This window comes from Agelaius tricolor, unplaced genomic scaffold (genome assembly GCF_023055355.1).
Source record: "Agelaius tricolor isolate 1412-34295 unplaced genomic scaffold, bAgeTri1.0.p SCAF_7, whole genome shotgun sequence".
NCBI classification, from domain to species: Eukaryota; Metazoa; Chordata; class Aves; order Passeriformes; family Icteridae; genus Agelaius; species Agelaius tricolor.
Window position 1 is genome coordinate 27,324,304 of NW_027269267.1, and position 7,762 is coordinate 27,332,065.

The window sequence follows — 7,762 nt, forward strand, 5'->3', positions numbered from 1 at the left end:
TAACCAGGCTTTGTTCCATGGCAACTTAGCTAAGAATAATCATGACTGCAAATAGTGCTGTTCCAGTTTCTTGGGTGGAGTGCAGAGTAAAATTGCTGGTCTCCAAATGCAATTGTTAATGTGTTTGGCGGTTCTTAAATGTCACTGTGGCTGTACTTCAGCAATTCAGTTAGAATTGGTTTTGCCATCACATGTGATGCATAAGGAATTCAAACCCCTGCAGGCAAGCTGAGTTCACAAGGTCCTTGTATTTTCAGATTATTTCTGGTGGGACATGATTTCTGGCATTCACAGTTGAGGTTGATAGCATTGGCTCTGCCAAGAGTGACTGGTTGTACACGAGGTATGAAAGGAGTGTGTGAGAGATGTGAGCTGGGGCAGTCAGGCTGGCACATTGGTGGGTCCTGATGATAAACCAGTTCTCAAGAATGTGGATCTCAGGTGGAGGAGAAATTCAAAACACCTCTGTTCATCCATGCTGCAGGACACACATAGCCAAGCCCTGTTGTGGGAGCAGCTGAAAGGCAGTGTCACCTCTGAGCAGTTTGATTACATTGATTGTATCCAGGAAGAATCTTGAGAATTTTTTAATTGTAAGTCTTGAATTGCTTTATATAACTTGTTTTTATTTTTCTACTGTATAGTCCCCTACCTCACATTGCAACACATTTTTATTTTAAAAACATCGGCCTGTCTCTTTCGTGCTTGGAAACTATGGTGCTTTCTTAATACACCAATTTAAATTGGCATGAATCATTTCTACATATTTGATTATGGTGTCACAATCATTTAAACAAAGATGATGAGAGTGAATTTAATCACTTCACTGCAGGCAACACCAAACTTACTCAGGGCTCAGGTAGCATTAATTTGTGTACTCACATCCACTGCCAGATACTCTGGTAGGAAAAAACCCACCATATTTATTGGCTTATGGTTTAATGTGTGTTTCCAAACAGTCACTTATTTCTCCTAAAATGAGCCAAGGCCCTAGAAGAAGGTGTGTTCAGGGACATCCCTGCTTCTCAAGTAACTCTTTTTAAGGGTACTCACTGGGGTAAATCTGTGCCTTTGGGGCACTCTCCAGCCTCTCCTGCCCACAACCATTACCAGGTTTGTTGATCCAAGAGTCTCAGCTCTCCTGGGCACCCTGCAGCCTCTGTCTACGGTGATTTTGGCTGATGCCAAGAGCAGATGACATCTCATCTAGCTTTAATTGTTTGGCCTGAGCCTGCTGCCCAGGTTCCTGCACCAGCTGGAGGCATGTGGTGAGTACCAGCAGGGAATGGCTCAGGGGCTCTTGTGACAGCCTTGGGGATGGAGGAGCTGCCTCCCACCACAGACTCTACTTCCCCTCCCCTGGCTGCAGACAGGACACAGGTGTCCAGCCAAGACCTGACCCAAATGTGTAAGAAAGGAAGGGAGTTGATTGACAGTCAAGTCATCCAAATACAAATTCACTGAAATAAAACAGTGTTTATTCCTCTGAAGGGAGGTGAAGAGCAGATGGGATGAGGAGAGTGAAGCCCATGCATACATTTCCCCATTACCTGTAGGTTTTAGTTGGGCTGCTCTCATTCTTGAGTTCAAGGTCACTCTTTATTATGGGTGTTTCACCCAGGTGGTGTTGACAATTCCCTCTACACACACACATACACATGCACACACCCTCCACCTGGCTTCTTTGGTAGATCAGCACCTTTCAACTTTGGGTCTCCTTTCTTGTCCTAGCTCCACATCTGGGTTCTCACCAGCCAGACACTCACCAGGGCATTCCCCATCTCACTGCTGTTTTGCAATGGGCTTATGGTATTGGCTGAACCCCACCTTGCCTTTCCCAATTTTTTCCCCTCTCCAATTACTTGCTTCTGATTTAGCTCCTTACAACCAAGTGAATAATGGCAAACTCATAAAAATTACAGCATCTTTACAATATAATATTAATCCTTGTTACATTTAAGACATGGTGGTTAAGCTCTTCATCATACAGTTTCATTGAAGGTAATTCTGGAGTCTGCTTACTTTTAAAATAGACACAAAAAATGTACATATGATTTGTGCTTGTGGTTATGTACAGCCCTGTGTGCCTTTGGAAGAAAACACCTACAAATCTTGTGGAGACATGACAGATAGACTTTCTGGGGTAGATAATTTAGAAACTCATATGCAAGATTGCAGAAAGCCCATCCCACTGATGGCAGATTTCAGGCTAGAGGAGATTATCCATGCAATGCATCAGGCACAGGCATAGTTTACAACAAAGGGCCCATCCCATCTGAGCCATGTCATGGGCAGTGTGGTTTGCTGAAAGAGTTGTGCCTGTGTGCTCACGCTACTGAAATTCCCACCTGCCATCCAGTTTTCTTGTCCTGGTAGAAGCCTTGTTGTGTGCCATACCTTTGCCATGAGGAGGAGTACTCATTGCTTACCAGCTGTGTTTTGATTCCACTTGCTGCCCCTGCTCTGTGTCCTTGGGTATGTACACCTCTTAGGTTGTCTGCCAGATCACTCAGCTGAGGCTGAAATACTCTTCAAGATACTGGGTTAGGAAATATTTATGCAGGAACAACAAACAAGAAAATGTGGCCTCTGTGCTGTCCTTTGGCTTGGAGCTAAAATTAAGTGTGTCAGCAGGAGAGGGGAGCAGATGCTGTGCAGGCCAGCGCTGGTGCACAGGCTCCAGGGCCAGCTGAAGCCATGAGAGGCTGTGCCTCCAGCACACAGCCCTGGGCAGCTCACACAGCACCGGGGTAAAGCTGCAGTGTGTGTGACAAAGTACCCTCCATGGCCTCCATCTGCCCTGAGCAGGAGGTAGGACAGTCCTTGTGCCACTTACCAAGTGCATTTTTTTGATCTTCAGTCCCATTTAAAAAGAGAAAAAAATAGAGAAAAACAACACTCCCCCTTCCCTGAATGACAATAATTAATTCAATGCTTTGTCCTTTTTTGCCAAGTTCATAAAGAGTACCTCCTTTTTAACACTTTGCTGATCTGTTTCCCAGAACTGATTTAGTCTGTGTATTTTGTTGTTTAATATCCTGTGGATGTTTGGCTAAATTTTAATAAAGTAGCCAGAGTGCACCACCATGGGAATTCTATCAAAATCCTCCTGAGGAAAATAGTATTCATCCCAAGGGATGTGTCATAGGTCAAACAAAAGCTGTCATACCTCCTCCTTATTTTGAAAGCACCTACTTTTATTTGCAACCAATATAAAAAAAACCTTTTTGTCAGCAATTTGTCTTTTTGTTTATATGCTGGTGTGCTAACTAATTATTACAATTCCACACAATGCTAATCTTGCCATAATGGTGTTTCTAGTATGACAACTTTCATCTGCTGACTAAACAAGCACAGTCTTGCCTTTTCTCAGCATGGCCATGAGTCAAAAACGAGTCACTGGGAATTGAGGATCTTAGGGCTCGCCTGCACATGGTTTTTCCATGAGTGCAATTAGCCAAGTTCAAGTCAAAGCAATGCATCCCCCAAGCATGGGTGAAACTGCATTCCTGCTAAAGTCAGCACAGCTTATCTGAATCAATTCAGTGTAACAAGCAGTCCATGTCAGAATAACTGCTCTGGAGTGCATGGACTGGCTGTGCTGCTCTGGCTGAGCCAGTATCACAACATCCACACTGTGCCAGTGCTCCCAGAACATTTCTTTCTGACAATGTAAGTGTGACATTTTAGAAAGAGTCCTTAGGACAAGAAATTGGACATCATGCCATTCACCAAAAACATGAGATTTTTCCCTCTGCCTCCTTTCAGATCTGGGAATTAAGAGCCTGGGCTCTGAGGCTACAATTGTTATAGGGAGCAACACAACACAGGGAACTTTGTTAATCTCACACCAAATGTCTGGGTGCACCCTTTGCCACTTGCCTCAGGTCAGCAAACATTCTTCTGACACAGAAGCTCATGCAAGGGGCTCACCATGCAGAAACCTCACCACCACAGGACCAGACTGAGGGTAATTGTCCTTTACCCCATGTTGTACTGTGCATGACACATCCTCTGTATCATGGGAGTTTTCTTTGTTCCTTTTTTCTTTTTTTCTTTTCTTTCTTTTTTTAAAGCCTGACTACCATGTGCTGATGGTGCAGGTACACAATGTGTTTGCTTTGGCAGTGAAAGCAGCTGAATAATTTCCCACTTCTTCCCCCAGCCCAGCTGTTCACCCTGTTCCTCTTGGTTGTGCTGACTATTTGCATATGGGTAGGACAAGCCAGGACAGAGAAATAACAATGTTAACTTTCAACAAAAAATCCCCAACATTCACAGTTGCAAGGAGGACACTGACTCGTGATTGGGAGAAGAACGCACTGCAGAGGACAAGTAACTTTAAAATACATTATTAAAAAAGTATTTTATACAGTCTGCAAAAGAATTAGGAAGCAGCTTGTGTTAGGGACAAGGATGTTAAAGGTACAAAACATGAAAAACAAGTGTTGAAATAAATAGACTAAACAACTGAAATGACATTTGGAATTACAAAAGTGTGTTGTCATCTACTGTGAGCATCACTTGTACTTCTTCAATCTGTCCAATCTAATATAAACATAGAGCAGCAGGTAGGTCTAAAAAAAGCCTCTTCAGAAACACCACAGATACCCATCTTGCCTTGGGGAGATGATAAGGAAGGCAGCAAACCAGGTCTGACAGCACCTGGAGGCATCATTTAATGTGTGGTTAGAAGGCGTTCACATTCCACTGAGAGGAGAGGAGAGGAGAGGAGAGGAGAGGAGAGGAGAGGAGAGGAGAGGAGAGGAGAGGAGAGGAGAGGAGAGGAGAGGAGAGGAGAGGAGAGGAGAGGAGAGGAGAGGAGAGGAGAGGAGAGGAGGACCATGCAAGTTCAACATAAAAAAAAAAAGAGATAGCCCTAAAACTTCCTTTTTGGATGCTAAATTTACTGGAGCAAATGGAATGATTTTATTGCCACTGACATATTCAAAAGCAAGAAAGCAAGTTTTCCTTCAAAATGTTTTTTTCTTTTTTTTGTCTTATAGCAAGCTGTTATGATTAAAAAATCCCACCTGTTTCCAAACACACAGCATTAAGACAAAAGACTCCCTGCATGAATTCTGGTTTGTAGGAGTAACTTTGACTCAAATTGATTCACTTTTGGGACACTCCTAGAGCCTGTGTTTTGTGGAACTTCAGACTCACTGATTACAGAATTTTTTCTTGACTGGTAGTTGATGAACCTACATTGGTTTGTCCTTCCACCCTAAAGTGTTATTGGCAAGTACAGGAGGTGTCAAGATTTGCTGTGTTTTGCAGTGAGGACAGGAATGAAGCTGCCATTTGATTTTAATGGTGATTTTCTGGGCCCTGGTTTCCTCACAGATGACCTTGCTCAAGGAAGAGGAGACAGAACTTCAGGTTCTGCAGATGACAGAACTTCCTTCTGAGAGTAGAAGCAACGCTGCCTGATATGTGACCCTTGAATGCCTTTTCACTGTGATTTTAAATTAAGCCAACTGATACTTATTAAAACTTCTGCCCTATTTTAAGTGCTGTTTGGATGTAATCAGTAACAACTGATTACAGTTGTTCAACAGTAACAACTTCCAAAATGTCCTCACTCTAAACGGGAGAGGATTTAACATGTGTTTTTATCTCATGCTGAGAAAAGATTTCTGAGCGGGATTAGTCAAGGAGACAGTGCTTGCATTTGAATTACTTTTCTGCCTTAAGTTTTAATTCTGCTATAATAACACTGTCTTTCCAAAAAAACTTTTTCAGTGTGATTTTCCCTGACAATGCTGGAAATCACATTAAATCACCGGTGATCATATTTCATATGTTTGTGGGTGAAATTTTGAAGGAGTTGCTGAAATGTTTTGTCTATGCATAGTCAGAAATCTGAAAACTGTCCCTTCATTCTTTGGTTTTGATGCAGAACAACTCCTACCTGGCTATTTTGGCTATGCATAGTCAGAAATCTGAAAACTGTCCCTTCATTCTCCGGTTTTGATGCAGAACAACTCCTACCTTAGTGGCACAGCGTTCGCTCCTGTCCATGGTGCTCTGGCAGGAACATCTGCACCAGCTGTTTCCTTCCCTTGCTGCTCTTCCCCCTCTCTGCCCCACTGCTCAGACCCTCTCCCACCTGCAGAGCTGGGCTTTCAGTACCCAACATGCTGCTCCCTTAAAGTGTTCCCACTCCAATCTGTCTTGGCAACTTTTGTCTGGGGCCTGGAGGGAAATCCTGTAAAACCCAACAAAGAGCAGATTTCAGCTGTTGACCTCAGCAGTTCTTGCAGCTACATCATTTCCCTGATGCTTGAGATCTGGTGAGCAGAGAGGATGCAAGCTGGCTGGCTTTTGGCCAGGGAACTGGTTGCTCTGCACATTTCTGCAATCACTCCAGTCCATTGCCACAAGCACCACAGGGAGCTGTAAAAAAACCCCAAAGATGTGTTACAGATGCCTCAGTCTTTGCAACTGTATATGAAAGAGAAGCTGACAGCCTGTCTCTGCTTTGGGGACTAACAGTGCTGGGATATGAACAAGACCATTTCCTTGTATTCATTTCTGCACAGGCATTGTTGAAAACAGTGCTAAAACAGTGCTTTTTTCTTGAATTTGAGATCAAGCCCATATTCTGGGAGTGCCCCATTCTTCCCCCATCAAGCAGGTTGGCACTTACATGAACTGATGGTCACAGAAAGTAAAAATTTAGGTAGAATGAGACAGCAGCTTACCCAGGTGGGAGATGTGCTCCCCTGGCCATGTGAATGATGGGAATTTCTGTGGACCCTCTTCTCTTCTTCTTGTATGTTTACCCACACAACAAACAATGTATTTATTCACATTTCAACCACACACATGCTGACAACTTTCTTTCACATTGCATCTCACCAGTAGATTTTAGATAGATCTTTACATTTAATTCCAGTTATTGCAACACGTTTAGTACTAAGCAGCTAGTCTTTGGGTGCTTTTTGTTCTGGTTTTGTGTGCTGTTGTTTGTTTTGTTTTGTTTTTGTGTTGAGACAAGCACTTGTATCTCTTCAGTAATAAATTCAGGCTCCCTCCTCCCTGCAGTGGTAGGCACTGGAATCATTGGGGATTTGTCACTGCTGTTAGACAGGAGTCTATCAAGGGGATGCCATCTCTGCAAGGTGCCTGATTCTCTTCTAACCATCACTGCCAAGGGTCACCACTGGCACAGTCAGAGCAGCTCCTGCTGCAGAGAAGGCAGAAACAGGTAAGGGAGCACATCCAGGCATGCTGTACATGAGGCTGACACTTCCTAAGGCTGTAACTTAAAACTACCAGAGCAAATGGTACTTACACCCTTTGAAAATTTTCATCACCATTTCCTAGTCAAATATTTTGGATACTGGGCCAAAATCTGAGTTTGCTTAGATTTTTTTGGGGCATTGTTCAGTACAACCCAAGGCAAGCCTGGTGGAAAGGGTTCATTCTCAAATTCCTTCTGGGACTGAATGTAAAGAAGAGAAAGACTTTTTTTTTTTTTCCCCCAACAGAAAGAGTGATAGAGCACTGGAATTGTCTGCCTGGAGAGGTGGTGGAGTCACCATCCCTGGATGTGTTTAAAAAAAGATTGGATGTGGCACTCAGTGCCATGGTTTAGTTGAGGTGTTAGGGCATGACTTGGACTCGATGATCTTGAAGGTCCCTTCCAACCTTGTGATTCTGTGATTCTTAGTGTCAGCTCCTCTGTCTATCCCCAGAACAGTCAAGAGAGTAGAGAAACTGCATTTAAAGAGAAGAACCTATGCAACTCTAAACT